This window comes from Mus musculus, chromosome 16 (assembly GCF_000001635.26).
Source record: "Mus musculus strain C57BL/6J chromosome 16, GRCm38.p6 C57BL/6J".
Taxonomy (NCBI): Eukaryota; Metazoa; Chordata; class Mammalia; order Rodentia; family Muridae; genus Mus; species Mus musculus.
The window spans coordinates 21,842,105-21,862,903 of NC_000082.6; the positions used below are offsets into that span (position 1 = coordinate 21,842,105).

Below are 20,799 nucleotides of genomic sequence, written 5' to 3' on the forward strand. Positions count from 1 at the left end.
GTCATATAAAGAATTTGCTGTTTTATTTTGCTTCTTTTACTCTTTCAGGTATGTTGTAAAACATCCAAATTGCAGCATATGTGACTAGCACATTTCTCATGGTTACTGAACATGGCAGTTATTTCTTGTTGGGCATTTCTATTTGTACTAAGGTTGTGTGTGTGTGTGTGTGTGTGTATGTGTTCTAAATTCCTGTTTTCTTGTTTCCTGTTTTCATACAATACTGAAAACAAAACACACTGCTTTCACTTCCTCAAGGAGTGTAAAGGTGATCTCTTTAGGAATAACGCTGGCAAGCCTGAGCTCAATTAGCTGGTGCTGAAAGCTACAGCAGGAGTAGACGCTTGACCTGAATGGTCTGTAATGTGTTATGGTGTAACAGTAGAGGTGGTCAACTAAATAGCAGTGCTTTAAACGAACTTCCCAGTCCAGGAGCAGAGTGAGGTCCAAGAATAAATCAAAGTTCTGAATGATATTCTGTGTTCGAACCCTTATATCTCCACTAGGAGTGGAGTATCCCTGTTACACAGCAGGTGTGTATTTATTACTTTAAGAAATTCTAGAGGCTGGAGAGATGGCTGAGTCAATGAAGTATTTGCCTTTCAATCATGAAGACAGAGTCTGGATGCCCAGTACCCAGGTGTGAGTCTGTGTGTGCATCTCCAAACATGGGGGATGACTCTAGCCCACACAGTGTGTGTGTGTGTGTGTGTGTGTGTGTGTGTGTGTGTGTGTGTGTGTGTGTTGCATCTCTAGGTACGGTGGTCTCAGAAACCCTAGCACTGTAGAGTTGGGGGAGAGGGAGTAGGTATGCAGCAGACACAAGCAGTTGTCTGGTACTTTCTGGCCATCCAGTCTAACAGATTCTGCGCTCTAGATTCAGGGAGAGACCCTGCCTCTAGATTCAGGGAGAGACCCTGCCTCAAATAATAAGGTGGCAAGCCACTGAGGAAGACATCTATGGGTTCCACAAGCACATACGCACAGGCATACAAACATGCACAGAGAAAATATGGCTGTTTTAGCAGTTTTGTGACTGAAGATGTTCTCTCAAAAATACCCAGCAGATACTCATTGTGTCGTGCTGGGCCTCCACATACTGCTTGCTCCATCACAAGCAGCTCTGTCTTAACTCTATGGGATCAGTGGGGAGGAGGGAGAGAGAGAGAGAGAGAGAGAGAGAGAGAGAGAGAGAGAGAGAGAGAGAGAGAGAGAGAGAGGTGTGTGTGTGTATGAGAAAGTGAATCCAATAAGATTATCATTTTCCAAACAATAATAACGTTATTTCTTCAAAACAAAGTATATGACTCTTTTAACATTAATATTTTGGGTGCATCTTTTTTCTTCAAAATAAATATACAAAGTATATGACTCTTTTAAGGTTAATATTTTGGGTGCATTTGAGGGGAGGAGCTGGAGTTATAGAGTTGGGTAAAGCACATGGTTTAAGCTTTTTAAAAAGATGAAGTTAGAAGGTTGCCTTGTGACGTGGGGAGAGAGGCTTCAGACATGTCTGTTAGATGCTCTGTCCTGTTGTGGGGGAATCTGTCTTTGCAGTTGTTTGTCCTTAGTAAAAGAATTCAGGTCTCTGCTCATGTTGTCCTTAGGGCTAGTTTCCTAATTTTTAAAAAATGTCCCCGATAGTGTTACAAGGATTCTGAGGCTGAGTATGATCGTTTGTGTTGGCTGGCTTATGCCACATGTCTGTCCTTTGTCACTAGCCATAACCAAAGACATGAGGTAGCCAGACTTGTGCCTCTGCTTGCTTTTGAACCCTAAGTGGTGTTCATCTGAATCACATAGGTTGAAAATAGGAGGAGAGACAGTTCCTTCAAAATGGGGACAGGAAGAGGGCAAACCTAAATGGAAAAGGTGGGTGTCTGCTACCTCTTGTTCTCATCCTCCTTGAGCCTGAGTGCGACTGTCACCTTGTGCCTAGATTCCTCTCGCCTTGGACTTACGATCCTCCTGCTTCCACTTTCCAAAAGCTGGAGCTAGAGACACGCATGACCACACCCGAGTGGCTAAGCAGAATTGAGTTTAGTTCTATTCTTCACACTGGTCTTCAGGCAGTAACTGTCCCGTTCTCTGTAGCTGTCCCCAGTCCTCACCCTGTGTCTAGAAGACAGGTGAGCTGGGCAGTGCCGTGCAGATGGAAACCGTTTCATTCTGCTCTTTTAGTGTGTAAAGCATTTCCACTAAGTTCTACGCAGTATTTTTAGACCTCTAAAAGCTTGGTTATGGCACATCACCATAATTTATATTATGGATGACGTATTTTGAGGTTGCTAAATATTTGATCAATTGAGAAACCACTTGCTCCAATGAGTTGGCATTATCAGTTGGAATTCCTACCTATTTCACTAATAAGCGTGCTTTTGGCAGGGAGGATGCATTGACTCTCCATTATGCCATTAAGGTTTGTCTAGCTAGGATATGGCATCTAGCCTGGTGTGCTGGTTCACCAACCTTATTGACAGAGAACACAGTAAGTCCAGAGAATGAGTATGGATATTCTTCGTCTTCTTCCCATTCAATGATTCTGAAGTAAGCGTGGTGTCATGGATATTTGGCATAGCCTTTGGGGTACACACAGGGTCTGCTAGCACCATTTCTATACAATATTAGCCATGAACAATCCTAACTTACATAGATAAGCAAGCTTCTTTGGTCCATTTTTCCCACAGTAATAGTCTGCAACCTTCTTTATAGTGATCTGTTGATTCTCTGTGCCATCAGTAGTCTATCCCTCGCATGAAACAGTAGTGGAAAGTCTCGGAACAACGCTGTCCCCTTTCTCTGCCTTACACGGCATCTCCATGAGAAGACCCCCTGTGAAGGCTCCCAGCCACAAGACGTTTCACAACAGCGACCTTGCAGTAAACACTTCTGTTCTTACTTCAGTTCAAGGATTTGAGACCATCCTACAAATACACAAATGATGGTCAATGCTTGGGAAGTGTTGGTGATTGTAAAGCAACATGTTAGGGAGAAGATAGTTGCGTTAGCTTCTACTTCGGTATAACATTTACAAACTTAAAGAGTAAAGAATTGCCACGAGCCCATTTGGTGACTGAACACAGCTGTTTTTACTGCTAAGAGTTTATACTGAAGTGTATCTTTTGCTTCAAGATTCACTAGGAGTCCTTTTAGAGCCTTGTCTTAATTGAATATCAGACATTGAATAAAATCAATGAGGGAATGCTGTCCCTTATTTAAATCTAACTGTAAATTACCCTTCTCCTCCCACTTTTGCTACATAACAAAGGTTAGGAACATGTTGGGATAAAAGCAATACAGCTTATGTAATTCCATCTTAGAAAACTGTATACACCCATGTTCTGTTATTTTGTTGTTTCAAATTGTGTTGTGGGGTGTGTGCTTGCTGATCTGACACCAATCTTAAGAACGAATTCTCTGACTTTGATTTCTTTTTATTGCATTAGGCATGTTACTAAACATCAAGACAGGGTTAAAGGAAATCGCTCTAATAGCTCTAGTGAATAAAAAATATTTTACCTTTGGGAGCATTGATCCTTCTAAACTTCCACTTTGACTCCTTCATTCAATAGCAAGAACAATGTGTTTATGGTTGTCACACTTGAGTTCTCTCTCTCTCTCTCTCTCTCTTCTCTCTCTCTTCTCTTCTCTTCTCTTCTCTTCTCTTCTCTCTCTCTCTCTCTCTCTCTCTCTCTCTCTCTCTCTCTCTCTCTCTCTCTCTCTGCGCTGTGTGGCTCTGCTGGTCTGTGATAGATGTCTGATTGGCGGGCTCTGTTTATTCTGTGACCAGATTCTTTCTAAAAGAGGGCTGGCCATACCTGCCTGAAGCCTATTGGCTGGGCATTCTCTGGGCCCTCCCTCTCCCTCCCCCCAACCTTTTCCTTCACAGCACACACAGCCACTAAGTCTGTGCGGAATCCTAAACCAGCCCAATTTACATCCATTCATGAATGTGTGACGTCAGCAAGCTTTGAGCTCCTTTGCGGTGGGCCAGAGGATTGTGTGGGTAGAATCCCCTCCCCCTTATTTTTCCAATTCTGCAAGGCTCTTTAGATTAACCTTCCATCTTTTTAAAGCAAGAAAATGGAACAGCATGTGTAGGAATTCTTCATTGTTGTGAGTATTACACTCTTTTCCTGTTTCGTCAGCATGTATCTCACAAGGACAGATGGGGAATTTATTTGTGCTTTAAGCTTATTAGAAAACGGATATTACTGAGGGAGACCCAAGGTGAAAGAGACAGCAAAAGCTCGTAGGAAACCTGAACAACCCCCACCCCACAATCCCGGCACAGCTCAGCTACTGACAGCTGGTTATTTCTAAGCTTGTCTGCCTGCTAGACGTGGACATTTTTTGATTACGGTTCTGCACGTTACCTTTGGATGCTTGCTTGGTTTGTCTTAAAGGGAGATTCAGTTCCCTTCCAGGGGATGTGGATGTGTTGTGGGGGAGCCTGGGAGAATACCAGGAAGGAGCTGCAGAAAGTGGGGCTGGCGAGACCGAGGCGAGGAGCAGGCTCTTGCCCGGCACTTGTCTCCTGTGCTGCTGTCCTCTCTGCCATGTCTCACCCTTCACCTTGCCTTTGTTTCCTAGTCGTGGAACCATCAATATCTCGTGTTTGCAATATGTTCCCATAAATACATCTTGTGTGACCATTTTTCAAAAACCTTTATGATGAGAGCACTTGGGATATATTTGTATATATATATTTGCTGCCATTTTTTACATATTATTTTTATACTAGAATATCTGTAGTGAAGACTAAACAGGAATTATCCTTAAATTGTAAGGATATATTTTTAAAGATTGCTAAAGAAGTTATTTCTTCCCATGTTCCAAAACTGTATTGTAAAGAAATGTAACTGAGTAGTTTTCTAAGGTGAACTTCCAGTTGAAGAGTTTACGCCACTGTGTTTTGGAAATAGAGAGAAGTTCTGATGTCTTGCACATGTAAAATTGGCGTGATAATTTGTTCATAGTTTTAACCAGAAGTATCTGGGGTTGTTTTTCAATGCTTAGGTTTATTTTGAAGAAAGTTGTGACATTCAAGAGAACAGATAGAGCACTGTCCTGTTCTGTCCAGGGTGGTTCCTGGACACAGGTGACCTAACTGCACTTCCCAACTTTGAGCAACTGATGTCCTGCTCTGAGACATGCGTTTGATTTTTCTTTTTTTTTTTTTTTTTTTTGGAGGGGGTGGGGGAGAGGGAGAGAGAGAGAACATGCACCATTATTTCTTGTCACTCAACCATGTCTTAGTCACTTTGTATAATCAATGCTTTGTTTTGAGTTTTTCTCCTAAGCAGAGGTTCTAAGTTGTGGTCCCCATTTTCAGATCATTCCTTGGTGGATTATTTTGGAGGAAGGGTTATTCTTAATCGTCCCAATGAACATCCATTTTGTAAAAAATTATTACACCCAAAGCTGAAATATTTTATTTTCTTCCTCAAATTAACCTTGGATGCTGTCATTCTGGTTTTTTTTTTTTTTTTTCTGTGTATTCTCATGTCCTAGAGCTGCAGAAGGGGAACCCTCTGCCTACTGCCCAGACAATGGTAGTTTTTTTTTTTAAGATTTATTTTTTTATTTTATGTATATATGAGTATACTGTAGCTGTACAGATGGTTATGAGCCTTCATGAGGTTGTTGGAAATTAAATTTAGGACCCCACTTGCTCCTGTCCAAAGATTTATTTATTATTATATATAAGTACACTGTAGCTGTCTTCAGACACTCCAGAAGAAGGCGCCAGATCTCATTACAGATGGTTGTGAGCCACCATGTGGTTTTTGGGATTTGAACTCAGGACCTTTGGAAGAGCAGTCAGTGCTCTTACTCACTGAGCCATCTCACCAGCCCGACAATGGTAGTTTTATGTTTTGTTGTTTTATTTGCTTAGTTGAACACATTCAATATTATTTTAGATACAATATCTCAATATAGTGCATTTTTCTATTTTGTGTCCTTCCAAGTCTGTGTTGAAAGTATTTCCAAAGATACATTAAATTGCTGAAGTCTACCAGAAGACCAACTTTTTAACCTTTTAAAAATTTAAGTTTATGTATTCAAAGGCATTTTGAGAAATGTTCATTAGATCCCACCTTTATGCATAGTTTATTAAATCAGAGCTTTATTTCCAGGAAAGAAATTTAGCTTGCACATAAATTGAGTGAAGTAAAACTGTCCCCCTGTGGCACCGAGTGGATCTAGAACCCACTGTCCCCGCTGGTGCCGGTATTCCAGATTATATTTATTTTCATGTATATTGTACTTGTGGGATAAAACAATAGCTTTTAATTGTTTAATATCAAACAATAAAATACTGTGTATCAGCGATTATCAACAGATGCCTTTCTGTCTAAAAATTGAAACTACTCCAGGAGTAGGAATTAATTTATTTAGGAAACAAAGTTAATCAGACCAAAGCCGTGTCCTGGGTTGCTGGTGTCGGAGTAGTCCCCAAGGGCAAGAGGCCACATCCACAGATGTGTTCACAGCAGCCAGCAGTGGGTGGCAGAACCTGCAGCTTGGTTTGCCCTGTCTACTTGCCTTCCCCTGTGTGCCACCGCTCACTAGCCACATGAGGAGCACATGTGACCCAAGAGAGCCAAGATGATCAACTCTCCCCAGTGTGCAGCCTGATACTTGTATTCTTTGTTCAAATTAAAGAGCATTGCCTAGGAACACTGCTGATTGAAGAGGAAAAAAGTTATTCCAAGGACATCACACTCCATACTCCTGCTATGTCAATTATTATTCAGGGAAAAAATGGGACGAGCTAAGGTTTTAGAAAATGCAATTTTCACTCCCAAGAAGTCTAGAAGGTAAATTAGACATTGACTCTAACAGTATAATTCACTACACAATTTTCCTCTCTCCCTCCCCTTCTCTTTTCCATTCTTCCTCTTTTCTTTTTCACTATTGGGTAATTTTCTAGTATGCTCACCACGACCAGGGTCAACTTTAGAATATTTTCACTATCACACACAAAAAAAGCAACCCCACACTCATTAGCAGGCCTTGCTCACTTCTCAATGCCCTTAGCACTAGGCGAACACCAATCGACCTCCCTTCTTACATCTTTTTGCTTATTCTGGGTATTTCTTATAGATGAGGTCACATGACATATGATCCTTTGTAATTAGCTTTCCTCACTTTTTCCTAAGCTCATCCTTGATTTACATAACATATACCAGTACTTCATCTCTTTATAAATAGTATGTAAGCGTACATAGTTAAATCACCACTCTTTACTCATCCGTGGACATGGGCTAATTCTACTTTTAGGTACTAGGAATCCTCCTGCTCTTTATATCCACATACACGTTTTTGCTTATCTTTCCACTTTTCTTGGAATAGAAATGGTGGGTCATATGGTAACTGTACAGTAACATTTGAGGAGATGCTGAACTGCTTTCTAAGTTGGCAGCACATTCCCATCAGCAACACACAAGAGTTCAAACCTCCCCAAGTCCTGGGAAGCGGCAGCCGTTACCTGTCATGTCCTGACCATCCCCTAATCATCTGAAATTGCACCTCCTTGTGCCTTTGTTGACATCTCCGTAGGGGATGACGGTATCGAGCATGTTTGATGTGTCTACTGATCATATGTATATCTTCTTTAGAGAAATGTTTGTTCAGACCCTTTGCATATATTAAAAATTAACCACTTATGTTTTTATTATTGATTTATGAGAGACCTTTCTGTTCTCTGGATACACGCTGTGCAGATCTCAGTGACTTGCAACTATTTTCTCATAAGCCACGGATGGTCTCTTTCTTGGTGTCAAGTATGAAAGACCAAGTTTTTATGAAGTTCAGTTTCTCTTTCCTTATTTGTGCTTTTGATGTTATATCAAGGGCAGTGTTTCCTGACAAGGTCATTAAGGTCCATCCCTATGTTTGCATCTAAACAGTTTATATTTTTAGCTCAAAGTTTAATTAAGTTTTCAATATGCCATGAAAAAGGGATTCAATGTCACTTTAGAATATGGGTATCCAGTTGTTCCGGGACTGTTGTTTTAAAACGGATACTCTTTCTCTTTTGGCATTCTGTCATGGAACTTTCAGAAACAAAACACTTGCTGCATGTGATGGCCTACCCTTGTAATCCTACTGGGGAGGTAGAGGCAGGGAAGTGAGGTGTTCAAGGCCACCCTTAACCACAGAGTGAGTTTGAGGTCAGCCATAGCTGCATGAGAGCCTGTCTCATAAACATCACAATGGGAAGCCCTGATGTAATGTTCCCACTGTGGACACTCAGATGTAACTGGCTAGTCACAGTCTAGTCACCTGTGCTTTGAAGGCTCCTGTACTGTCACGTGTGGGCAGGGTTGGAAACTATCTGGGTGGTCATTTGGGGGTCAGTCTTGGGAAAGGACAGAGAGAAGATGAATGAAAACAGAATTCTGACATGCAAAGGAGGAAAGAACTCACTTAAGGTTCCTCACACCAGAAAGCAGGGGCTCTTACCCACCGTAAAGGGGAGACATTGTCACAGGGGCGTGTGAGCCTTTATTTAGCACTTTGTACGTGCTTATAAACCGCTTCAGAGCTTTTGTGTATATTATTTCATTTAAATATGATCCTCATAATACAAAGTACATACTATTCTCACTTTGCAGCTGAGACAAAAGGCTGCTGACTCAACCAAAGATACCAGAGAATATATGTAAGGCTCAATTTTCAAATTCAGTTTTCATGCCTAATCTTTCTTTTGTGTGCTGCGGATTTTGAATTGGGTAGTACTGTGAATTTTTATTGATCTAATCTAGCATGAGTTACAGGCCTTTCCTACTATTGCTTTAGGCTGGACAAAGAGTAAAATAAGCAATTGTGGAAATATACGGTTGAGGAGTTGGCACAGCAGGTGCGGTGGGAGGTAAGAGGGTGGAGCTAAAGAGGGTCATCATGCTGTAGATGACCCTGGAGCCCAGGCTGCTGGGCTAGATGTAAGACAAGCCCGACGAGGAGCCAGGGCTCACATGCTGGGCTGGAGAGGACGATGAAGTGGGTGTAGACAAACCACAATAGAAAAGAATGGGCCAAGTAGGATTGGCAGGCATAGCAATGCTGCCTTTCTTTCTTTCTTTCTTTCTTTCTTTCTTTCTTTCTTTCTTTCTTTCTTTCTTTCTTTCTCTTTCTTTCTTTCTTTCTTTCTTTCTTTCTTTCTTTAATCAACACATATTTAATGACTGACCATCTAGTATGTATCTTGGGCACTAATATGAGGCAGAACATAGAGGAGACAAAAAGGCTTGCTCTTTTGGGGCTCACTTTATCTCAATAGAAGGAAACAAGCAGCAAACAAGTAACTCACTGTGATACATGTTTCCAAGAAGGAAAGAGCGGTGGGCTGAGGGAAAGGAAAAGAAGTGTCCTTTCTAGGTGAATTGGTTTCTTTTCTTTTTTTTCAGATATTAACTCCTCAAAAACTTTAAAGAACCAATAAACATTGGCTAAGTCAGAAGGGAAAGAGAGAAAGGGGAGGTGGAAGGAGAGGAGGCTGGCTGCCCTGAGCTGGAACCCTCCGTTCATCATTTTGTACCCAGTGTCCAGCATCCCATAAACACTGTATATTGCAAAGTCTGCTTTTCATTGGGGGAGGTGTTGGTGCTTCCTCAGCAGGGGGAGAGAGAGAGAGAGAGAGAGAGAGAGAGAGAGAGAGAGAGAGAGAGAGAGAGAGAGAAGAGAGAGAGAGTTAGTTCTCATAGCATCACCCCTGTGGATCCGTGCAGCAGGCCATGGTTAATGAGGGTGGGTGATCCCAGATGGATCAGGCAGAGGGACAGAGGTAGAGGCAGTTGGACCCACACTTAAGCTTCTTTTGGTTTCTACACATTAGTCTGAGTTTCACATGAATACTACCTTGAGACATTCACCTGCCTTTTATCTCAATAGCTACTTATATTAAAGTACTTTTTAAAAAATAAGAAAAATCAGTTTATCGTAAAGAACTTGCATATAAAAACAGGATGCAGCTAAGTTAAGTTAAGCAAGTACTTGTCCTGACCCCGAGTCTGGACGTTCCGTGAATTTCTGTGCAGCTAGAGTAGCCATTCTGAAGCTGTAGAATGTTGCTTTAGATATTACACTTTCGCTACCAATTACATTTTTATGTCCTTATCTACCCAAAAAAGAAAGAGAGAGAAAAGAAAAATCCCATAACAGAGTTAAAACTACTATTAGCTTTCCATCCCCTCTCACAACTCATGTGTCCTTTATAATGTGGACTTTTAAAAATAAGCTTGCCTTTTTGCCTTATCTGTGGTAAGACACAAAGTCACGATGTAGGAAGAATTGAGCGTGTAAAAGGCCTACATGGAGTCTGACCATTCTCAGTGATGCATTCGCTGCCCTGGTGGCTTTTTCCTCTGTTCATCTTAATCCGTGAGATAAATGGGCAGAGCGTTTACCGAGTCAGATGGTGCTCTAATTCTGACAGTGTAGGAACCTGGCTGTGATGGCCATCATCAAACAGGCAAATGGCCATTTTAAGGCATTCTGCTTAAAATTCCACTTCACTCTAGACCTTTCACATGACTTGAGTAGCACTTCCACAGGAGGTGGCTGCTGGTAGGCAGTGTTGAGCGTCTCAGGTGGAGCAAGGCAAAGAGGGTCAGTTAATCTCAGACCTGCCCAGGACTTCCTTCTAAGCCAGTGGATCAACCTACCTAATGCTCATTTAGCTCACGGTGGTTTCCGAATCTCAGTGGAGATGTGATGACCTTAAACTGCTGCTCCTCCATCACCCAGGTGCTGGGACTGCCAGCGCCTGTTCCACGCCAGGCTGTACTACCTAGTCTTAACAGCTGGAAGGATTTTGTGTGTTGACTCCTTTTAATACCAGTACTTTTCTGTGTGACAGCGTGATAAAAAGCTGTCTTCTTTCAAAACCCAATTGTGTGTTGCAGGGCAACCCCCAGAGAATGCCCAAGAGCCAATTTTAATTGTTTAAAAATGCTAAGGGAAAACAATGTAGGGCTCTCTGCAGACACACACTGGTTGTCTCCAGCGACTTCCTGGACTGGGCAGCGATGGAACTGGCAATTCTAAAGGCAATTTGGTGAAACTATGGCTTCAGAAAGGATAAAGAAGCAAAAGGCAGAGTTGGTTGTGGTGAAGGACCGAGGAAATGGCTGAGGACGAAGGAGACATGGAGAACAGAGGCCAAGGAGAGGGTTGGCTGAGTCAAGGAGGAGGTGGCAGCTAGGAGAGCAGTTCTCACCTGAAACTAGGGAAGTCGCTCTGGATCCAGACTAAGAAAGATTCTATTTTAGAGTCCTAAAGGGGACTGTCACAGTTGCTATTACTAAAGAGGGATCGATTTGCAAAATAAGTCCACTGAGGCTTCTTATTACCCCCAGGCACGGTGCCTGCATTGTTAGCTGCTGGCAGCCCTGCCATTAATGGGATACATTAGACTATCTGCAGGCGTGGATAGCCGAGGGTAATTGAGTCTAGTGAGATAAAGTGCCAGGGAGCAGAACACAAGCCGGGGTTGCTTTTTCCAGAGAAAATAACCTCTGATCTGAAGCAAGAGTAAGCATTTCACTAATCACACAGCAACCATTCGCCAGATCACAACAAGCTTACGTGCAAATGCATACTGAAGAGAGACATCTGCACCATACCTATGGCTCGTCCCATCATGACTTCCAGACCTCAGCTATGGGCTCCCTTTCATTTTGTTGGACAGAGCAGCTTCTGGGAAATGCCCACATGACAGTGCAGCTGGTGAGGCCCCAGAGCCAATAGGAAGACAGATTTCACCATTTTGCTGTATTCTCCTACCCCCTCCTTCCTTTATCTTGCCATTTTGAGTAGAATCCCTTCCATCTGTTCATTTATGGGAAAAAAAATAACTGAACATTTGCTTTATATTGCTTGAGCTGATTTTTGAAGCTATGCCTTTAAGTACTCTCAGAGACCTCAAAATCAGATTAGGTTTCTTGGAGAAAGAAATACAATCATGTGGCTTTTCTGGCTTCTGCCATGATTTTGGTCATTCAGGATTTTTTTTTTTTCAATCACCATTTCCTGCTATTCTTTGAGCACAAGAGTTACTCAGGAAGGTGGAGGTGGGTATCACTTGAGTGAGAAGCCATCCTGGGGGACATAAGGAGATGTACTGCCCCAGCTCAGAAACAAGGATGGGTGCTGGGGATATTGCTCAGTCAGCAGAGTGCTTGCCCAGCTTGCGTGAAGCCCAGGTTCCAGCCCTGTAAACTAGTGTGGTGGCATATAATCCCAGCACTGGAGAGGTAGAGGCAAGAAGATGAGTTCTTGGGTCCGGGGCAATAAGGGGTGTGTGTGTGTGTGTGTGTGTGTGTGTGTGTGTGTGTGTGTGTTGCTTAGTATTAAACCAAAGGCCTTGTGTGTGCTAGACAAATTCTTGTCACTGAACCACATCCCCAGCCTATGTAAGATTTCTTTCCACTGAATCTTACACCATTGATAAAAGGTTTCAGTATGTTTCGTTCCTGCTAACTATTTCAAAGTCCATGGGATGATTTTGAAAGCAAAGCAAAGAGCATCCACTGAGGTTCTAAATGCTCTGGACCAGCTGGTGCTATCAAGAACGCCAACAGTGCTGAAAAGAAGGGGCCAGTGCCAGCTGCTCGCTGGGCCTCTCCGGAAGTCACCATCGGGTTCTTATTCTGTTGATATACTTAGAACTGCTGATGATCAGGGAGCTGGGAACTGTGCAAGCTTTAAAGGCAAGTGAGCCAAGCAAGCATGGAGTGGTCAGCTTAGGCTCCATATGCTAACAATGGCAGAGTAACCAGCTCCCTTCTAGTCTGTTTGGAGCCCATTGTACCAACAGCTGCAGCTGGCATGACAGACCATAAAGAAGCAGGACAGAAAAGCCTAGGGGCTCTTTTTCTTTTTCTGGGAATGCAATGCATATTCAGATAAGTTACTCAGTGGGGAGATAAGCTGTAGTCTAGTTAGGCTAGTGATAAGATTCAGTGCCACACAGACATAAGGACCAAAGTTCAAATCCACAGCACCCACAAGACACCTCTAATCCCAGTGTTTGGGACGTGGAGACAGGAGATCCCTGGCAAGCTGACTAGCTAGACTACCTGAAGCTATGGGCTCTGGATTGAATATTAAGATCCTGCCTCAGCCAAGTGCACTGACAACACCCTTAATTCCAGCACTTGGGAAGTAGAGGTAAGCAGATCTCTTGTGAGTTCCTGGCCAGCCAAGGAACTACCTGATTTAATATCTAAGGTGGGATGAGCTGACTGAGGAGGGTACCTATGGTCATCTTCTGGTTTCCACTTCCACGCATATGTGTATCCATCTGCATGCCAACATGTATACACGCACGCACGCACGCACGCACGCACACCATCCACACAAAATAAAAACAGGAAAGGAAGTGAGGGAGATGACAGGAGAACCTCGGTGTCACTGCAGAGCTAAGCAGGTCACAGGAGAGACCTGAGACCACTCCAAAGCAGCATCTTTGCGGGAGGCTACTTTGCATCAAAGCCTTCTCAGGCTCATGAGTAATATGGATTTATAATGTTAAGTAATATGGATTTATAATGGTGAGTTACCCTAAAATAGCCTATCCCCAGAAATTCTACTATGCCGAGGGGTCACGCATTTGAGTAAACCGTGTTCTGGGCTGGATTCTGTGTGAGCTTCTAAGAAGTTTCTGGTTTTTTTCCTCGAGTAGCATTAGCCAGGGATTTGTCAGAGACCAGGAAAACATTGAAAAGGCTAAAGAAAAGAAAGTACTTTTCCTAGAAAATCCCTCAGATTATCTTCCTGTATATAATTGTAAAATACCATTGATGAAACAAATAGTAGTAAGCTTTTCAGTTACTATGTGATAGTTTCTCTCCCAGCATATGCCCAGGTAAGAAGAAATAAACACACTTTGTTCTCTTCTGTTTCTCAGTTGACCCCTCCATATTTACCTGTGCCTGCTGGAGACAGATCTACTCAATCCAGTCAGCTTGGCCTAGCTCCACAGTGAGACGATTTCTTTGACAGTTATAAGCCACTTGCCCTGCTCTTTCTCCCACAAGTGTGCGTTAGCCCCTTTACGGCATTGGTTCTGCCGGAGTCTTACCATGAACCAGCCAAAGCAGTGCTTCACAAGTGTCTCCCAGAGTCTAATATCCTCAGCGTCACTGAGGAGCTTGTCAGAAATGCAAATTCCAGGCCTACTCCACTTCTGCCATCAGAAATGCTGGCAGCAGGTCCCGGAATCTGTGTTTAACAAGTTGGCTAGTGGAGACTGGTGCATGCTGAAGTCAGAATCCTTGGTTTACAGCAAAGCTCAGATTTTTAATGTGCATAGGAATTGATGGGGATTTTGTTTAAAGCCAGATTCTGGATACTTGGTTTGGCAGCTGCCTAAGTGGCCCCCAAGTGATGCTGATGCTGATGCTGCCAATCAGTAGCAAAACACTGAAGTCTGGATTTGGGATGCCACTCCTCTCAAAGACCCATGTGTTAAAAAGGCTTGGTGCTATTGGAGGAGGTGGCGCTTGTAAAATGTGGGGCTAGGTGACAGGTTTAGGACATTTGAAAGCATTTCCTTGGGATTATAGAGGCAGTCTGGTCCTTTCTCATGAGGCGAGCTGAGGTGCTTGTTTTACCACACACTCCAGCTGTGGTGGTCTCACTCACCACAGGCCCCAAAGCAATGGCTAATTGATCATGGACTGAACCTTTGAGCCAGAATGAACCTTGTCTCTTTATAAATTCATTATCTCAAACATGTGTTACAGTTACAGAAATCCGAAAAATACATATGGATCTGGAAGAACTATTATGGGCTGCTCCAAGAACTAGCACAGTTAAGTAGGCGTCATTAAAGCTTGTCTCCCACTTGCTCCCAAGGGGAATGCAGCTCCCAGAAGGACTTTTATAAACATTGATCACGACACCATTCTAAAAAAGAAAGAAAAACAAAACAGCTTAATTGCCCAATAATTGGAAAATACAGTGACTCCCCCTTCACAAATACTCTGTTTATAAATTTACTTGTCAAGTACAGTTTATTCTTAGGCCAAATCAATTCTCCTGGTACTCTTATGATTGTGTTCACAGATAAGCACATCATAGCAAACGTCTGAGTGTGTGACACACTCTGAGCCAATGCGGGACAGAGGGAAGCTCTGCATTCTTATTTAGGCTCCCTGCTGTGGGCACATGCCTTCCTGGTACAATTACTTATGAATCAGAACACATACCCTTCTGTGAGAATGACCCAGTGTCACACGAGATGTGTCAATCATCCCTAAAGGCCTCACCTTACAATACCATACTTGGTTAATCACATTCCAGCCTGAGTTTGTCAGCTCTCAGGCCCATGTGGTGGCAGGCCACCAAGGCTGGGGTGTGTGGGGGGAGCAAGCTGCTCACCTCCTCCCAGTGTACAATGCTAATGACCTAAACCTCTCAGATAGCCAACATCTCAACATCAGGGCTTTATAGGGTAGCACCCCAGACCTGTTGGTAAACAGAGTTGCAAGGGACGACCAAAGAAAGAGAGACACTTGAGGTTGTCAGGAGGCTTTTACGTCAGCGGGGGAACAGTCTCAGATGGAATGAACCCTGAGCAGCTTTGCAGAAGGGTATTTATTGATCGTTACGCAAATGTTATTTTTAGAATAAATCAAGTTTCTCATACCAGAGCCACTGATCTGATGTTTGTGCTATGTTAAAAAACACATGGCCCCCACACTTCTGTCATCATGGTGCAACATGTGTGCAGTATTGTGTAGTGCTCAATTGTGCAAGAATTCCAGGTTTGCCAGGATGTCCTGTAACTGAAGTTACATGAAGGCCATAGAGCCCCTTCTGAAATACAGTTCCATAAGTCTCAGAAAACAATCACCGATCAGATACAAAACATTTCCTTGGAGCTTAGGCGGGCCTAAAAGAAATTGAAACACTCTGGTGTCCATGTCAGACACAATGGCTTTACTAATTTTCCCACTGCGCAGACCAAAACTATAGTGCCTCATAAAATATCTATTTTCAGGAAACTATAAAATGATAAGTAAGCACTATGAGTCATTGAACCATGGATTTAATGTTAATTGATTAACAATATAAATGTACATGTTTAATTTTAATTTTATGGTGTATAAGCAGAAATATAGGTAAAACAAGGTTTGGAGCCATGAATAGGAAACCTGAACATGTGACCAGAGGCTCATAGAAGCCTCACCCTTTGTCTGTCCAGGAGCAAAGGTTCAGAGTTCACTAATCCAGTCTTCAAAGAGGCCTCGTATAGTGTAGCCACGTCAGAGGAGAAGAATGGGTTGCCAACTGTACAACCCATGCTGCATTTAGAAATGACAGGGCATGCCTGCGGCTGTATGAAAAGTGTTGTTGGAGTCACGAGACACAGGAGGGGTTTTCAAGTATAGCACTGCTATTAGATTTAATTTTTCACGTAGGGAAAATCGGAAGAAGTACACCCAGAATCTGAGAGGTTATTTGCTTTTCAGTGTTGTTGTTCTTTGAACGTGTGTTACCTCCTCATTGCTGTAGATGTATTGTGAGGCGCCTCTTCTCACGTCCTGGGCTGCAGAGGCCGCGAGCTCTGCAGGAGGACCTTGTGCTCAGTAACAGAAGAGCACATCCTCTCATTCAACCAAGTAAAAGTTGCTCCAAGCGATGATGTGACAATCCCAGAGGCATCTAGCGCTCGAGGCGTTAGGTAGCTATCCTGGGCTGTGCTTTGTGAGGGAGTGGTTTTGCCCAAGAGCTTTGACTTCTTCTAAATCTCCCCACTTGTCAACATGGTTGACAATCTGGTCTCTGGAGTCAGACAGATGAGAGGTGGGTCCTGATGCTTTTGCTATTTGCTATGTGTCTCGTGTAAATTGTTGAACAACTCTAAATTTCTCTGATGCATATGGATATAGTAGGCATGATCGTGGAGGCAAGCGAGGGTTCGGTCAGATGGAGACCACGCACAGTGCAGAGCGCACACTGAGCCCGAGTGGACAGCAGCTGCTCCTTTTCCTTTGTCTATTGTATTGTGTGCTGTGTAGGAGACTGCCAGCTGTTACAGGGCGCATTTTAAGAAAAAGGAATAGAAAGAAAAGGAGGATAGATAGAAACAGGAAAGGAAGAGGCAAAAAGGATTATGTCCCAAAGATTCACAGCTTGCTGGGAGACAGTCACATACACTGTAGTGTAATAGAGTATAATATAATACTGACTCTCTGACAGTTGGTCTTTAGACTAGAAAAGTGAGGGCCCCAAAATAGTTCATTTGTCTGAGTTGTGTATCTGTATTTATTAGATTAGGATTTTAAATTGAAAAAAAAAAGAACCTTAAAATGTTAATTAGTTAATAACAATAAGTAATACACTTCTTACTAACACAAAGATTATCTTTTTTAAAAACAACAACAACTGTTTTCCCACCCTTCAAGCCTTCTTTCAAAAGGTGGTAAGCATGGTGAAGAGGTTTTCCTGTCTCCTCAGGGTCTGACTTAATACATGATGGTTAGCCACTGCCTTAATCTGTTGTAACAGAAGCTGGCCTGTAGTGGCTTCTGGGACAGTCACTACTTAGAATGAGAAAAGAGGTGGGGGGAAGAATGCTTGGGCATTATGAAAACAGCCCCCCCCCCCACAGACCCCTGCCAGGTCTGGGATCCCATGTCCCCAGAGCAGAAGAGGGTATCAGATCCCCTGCAGCTGAAGCTGCAAGTAACTGTGGGTCACCAGCTGTGGGTGGTGGGAACCAAACTCCAACCTCAGGTCCCCTGCAAGGACAGCATAGCTTACGTATGGCCTCACCATCTCTCAGCCTTCATCCTTGTCCTCTGAAAACATAGCTTACATATGGCCATGCCATCTCTCAGCCTTCATCCTTAGCTTTACAGAATGAGTGTCTTCTATGGCACTTTAGATTTGGAGGGGTTTTTTTCCCTTTCTGTTACCTGTGCCAGCAGCACAGTTCTGCACACCCTAACCGGTCCAAAGTTCCTGTCAGTAGAAACTAGGTTCTGCAGCATCAAGGCAAAAGAAATTCTTCCCTTAAGTACCTCACAGATAGGCATGTGTGATTTATCCTTTTGTACCTGGCTTCCTTCATTTAACATAATACATCCAAAGTTTACCCACGCAGTGTTCTACAATTTCCCCCTTTTAAGCCTAATAATAAGGATAGAATTTTGTTTGTTAAGGATATAGTTTATCTGGGCATGGCACATCATGACCATAATCTCAGCATTTAGGAGGCTCAGACAGAGGGCTGCCAGGAGTTTGAGAACAGCCTGGGCCTCATAGTGAGTTCAAAACCAGCCTAAGCTATGGGGAGCCTCTGTCTAAAATAAATAAATAAAATTTATAAGCAGAGCACCCAAAGAAATAGCAGTGAACTAAAAGTGAATGTGAACTATAGGATTTTAAAAAGGAGAATTGGCTTATCATTATACACTGCCTCACACCTTATTACAAAGTTTCTGATTTCAAAGATTTTTCTAAAACTCACAATATTGAGCTGGTATGGAATGAATAAGGTGAGGGCACTTCCATGTTGAGCCTGAATACCCAAGTTCAAATCCTAGGACTCCTACAATATGTCCTCTAACTATACACACCCCCACTAAAAACAATTTCTTACTCTTTTCTCCATTAATGGATATGGCAACCAGAATCTTTGACACTGCTATTTTGAGTGTGCCGGTTATAGGTTCATGTGTTGGAAGCTCCATCTCCAGTATGGTGGTGTTTGGGTAGTGGCGCCCTTGAGAGGTGGGGCCTTGTGGGAGGGTACTGCCCTTAGGAGGAATTGGCTTATTTCTCTTGAGAACTGGTTGTTAGAGACACAGCAGACCTGGCCCTGTGCTTCCTACCCTACCATGTGCTCTCTTGCATAAAATTATTTTATTGCTACTTCATAACTGTAATGTTGATACTGTTATGAATCACAATGTAAACATCTGATATGCAGGATATCTGATATGTGATCCCCAGAGGGATTGCTTAGGAACCACTGATCTAACGTGAGCTTTACAGCAGAGCTTTACAGAGATTCTCAAATCTCCAGAATTATGAGCTACATAAACCTCTTAGTTGTGTGGCACCTAGCCTCAGGTATTTTATCACAGTAAAGTAAGATGTCTGAGGACATTCCTGGCTTTTAGCCAAAAAAGGAACCATTTATTTTTCTTTGGAGTATTTTCAACTTAAACTTCCTAGCCAATTTGTACTTCTTCTTCTCACCATTTATCCTCTGAAGAGGTATCCCTGACTGCTTTTATAAAACTTGGGCAATGACCAATTTGACTTTTGCCAAATGTATGGGGATGTCAGGAGAGGTAGTCATGGTCCCCCTGCAGTGGAGGTATAGAAAAGACCCTATCAGTGGTTTTCTTCATATAACTTTCAGGTGTGGGGGAAAATGGAAATCCTTGACTGGTGCCCAGAGAAAGGTGAGGGAGGAGTGGAGGCAAAAGTGAGCAGGGAACCAGGAGAAAACAGACAGAGGCTCTTAAGAGGTTCCACATCAAAGTCCACGAGGTCTCTTGATAATGTCACAAGCATCGGTCTATTAGTCTACCTCATTTTCTCTTTGCCCTCTAAGCTTGACTTGAGAGTGATAAACCCAAGAGGTTCTTTCATGAACTTTGATAGCGGTTGGAGTGTCTAAAAATCACAATGTGAGGTTCCTCTAGAAAGGCAGAGAGAAGATATTTAACCATCATTGATTCTTCAGTTAAAACAATAGTCTGTTTCTCTTGTCTATGGGCAAACACTGGAATGGTGGATTAAGCCATGGTCTAAAGTCTCGTATCTGGACAGCATCTTTATCAAGAAGAAAATCATTAGAGAGATATAATGCTCTAAATAATATTGAATTTGGGGTTAAGTTTGTTATGTAGGGAACTCGAGCCCTGGGACTGTTACAGAAACATAACAATAATCTTTGGTTATGTTTTCTTGCTGGGTATTTAAGACCATGTATTTAACCAAAATTAATAGTTTTCCTGTTTTATTGTCAAAGATGGTTGAGAATCTGTTTGCCAGGAGTTACTTGGGGTAGGTGTGGGGGTCAGACCTCTGGCTCCTCTGGGCTTCCTTTTGTCAGTTGTTCTGTCTGTGTAAGGTAAGTCAGAGGTCTTCTTTGACTGTGGATTTTCTTGGAAGTACTGAAGACACAGGTTAGAGTCCACCCAGGTCTCCATGGCCTCCCTACACAAGAGAACCAATAATGTCCCCACGAGATATTTGGAGATGTGTACCACAATTTCCTGGGGCCTTCTTGACCATGGAGGGTGTCTTAGTCAATATTTTGTTGCTGTGAAGAGACACCATGACCACTGCAACTCTTATAACAGAAAGTATTTAATTGGGGCTTGCTTACAGGTTCAGAGGTTTAGTCCATTATTGTTAGGGAGAATGGTAGTATACAAGCTGACATGGTGCTGAAAAAGGAGCTGAGAGAGAAAGACATTGGACCTGGCCTGGGCCCTTGAAACCTCAAAGCCCAGTGACTCACTTCCTCAAACAAGGCCACATCTCCCCTAACAAAAACACATCTCCTAATCCTTCTCAAGTAGTGCCACTCCCTGATGACTCAGCATTCAAATAGATGAGCCTATGGGGTCCGTTTCTATTCAGACTACCACTGAGGGCAAGGGGCAAAAGACTATCGATCCCTCTTGACTAATTTAACATTAGGCCTTCACATATAGTTATGAGACACTTAGGTCCGTTCATTAGTCTGTTTCTTTTAGCTACCACATAATCCTTAGACAAAGCTTGGCAAAACCGAACACTTTTAAATAGTCTTTGATG

General features: G+C 42.8%; 1 protein-coding gene and 1 long non-coding RNA gene across 4 annotated transcripts in view; one reads left to right on the forward strand and one right to left on the reverse strand.

Annotated features, from left to right (window-relative positions):
• The window catches only part of Map3k13 (mitogen-activated protein kinase kinase kinase 13), a 109,384-nt gene that overhangs the window by 18,049 nt on the left and 70,536 nt on the right, over positions 1–20,799 (forward strand). The window contains exon 1 of one of the 3 annotated variants that reach the window (XM_006522582.4): positions 3,751–4,116. The exons of 1 other annotated variant lie outside the window; for it this stretch is intronic. The gene's annotated coding sequence lies outside the window, so the exon portion shown is untranslated. One more of the 3 variants, XM_011246016.2, reaches the window with a different exon arrangement.
• Gm26744 lies at positions 7–3,761 on the reverse strand. The gene is made up of 2 exons (XR_875951.3): positions 3,520–3,761; positions 7–2,924 (listed from the first exon to the last, which is right to left on the reverse strand). It is a non-coding gene; the product is annotated as a predicted gene, 26744 (long non-coding RNA).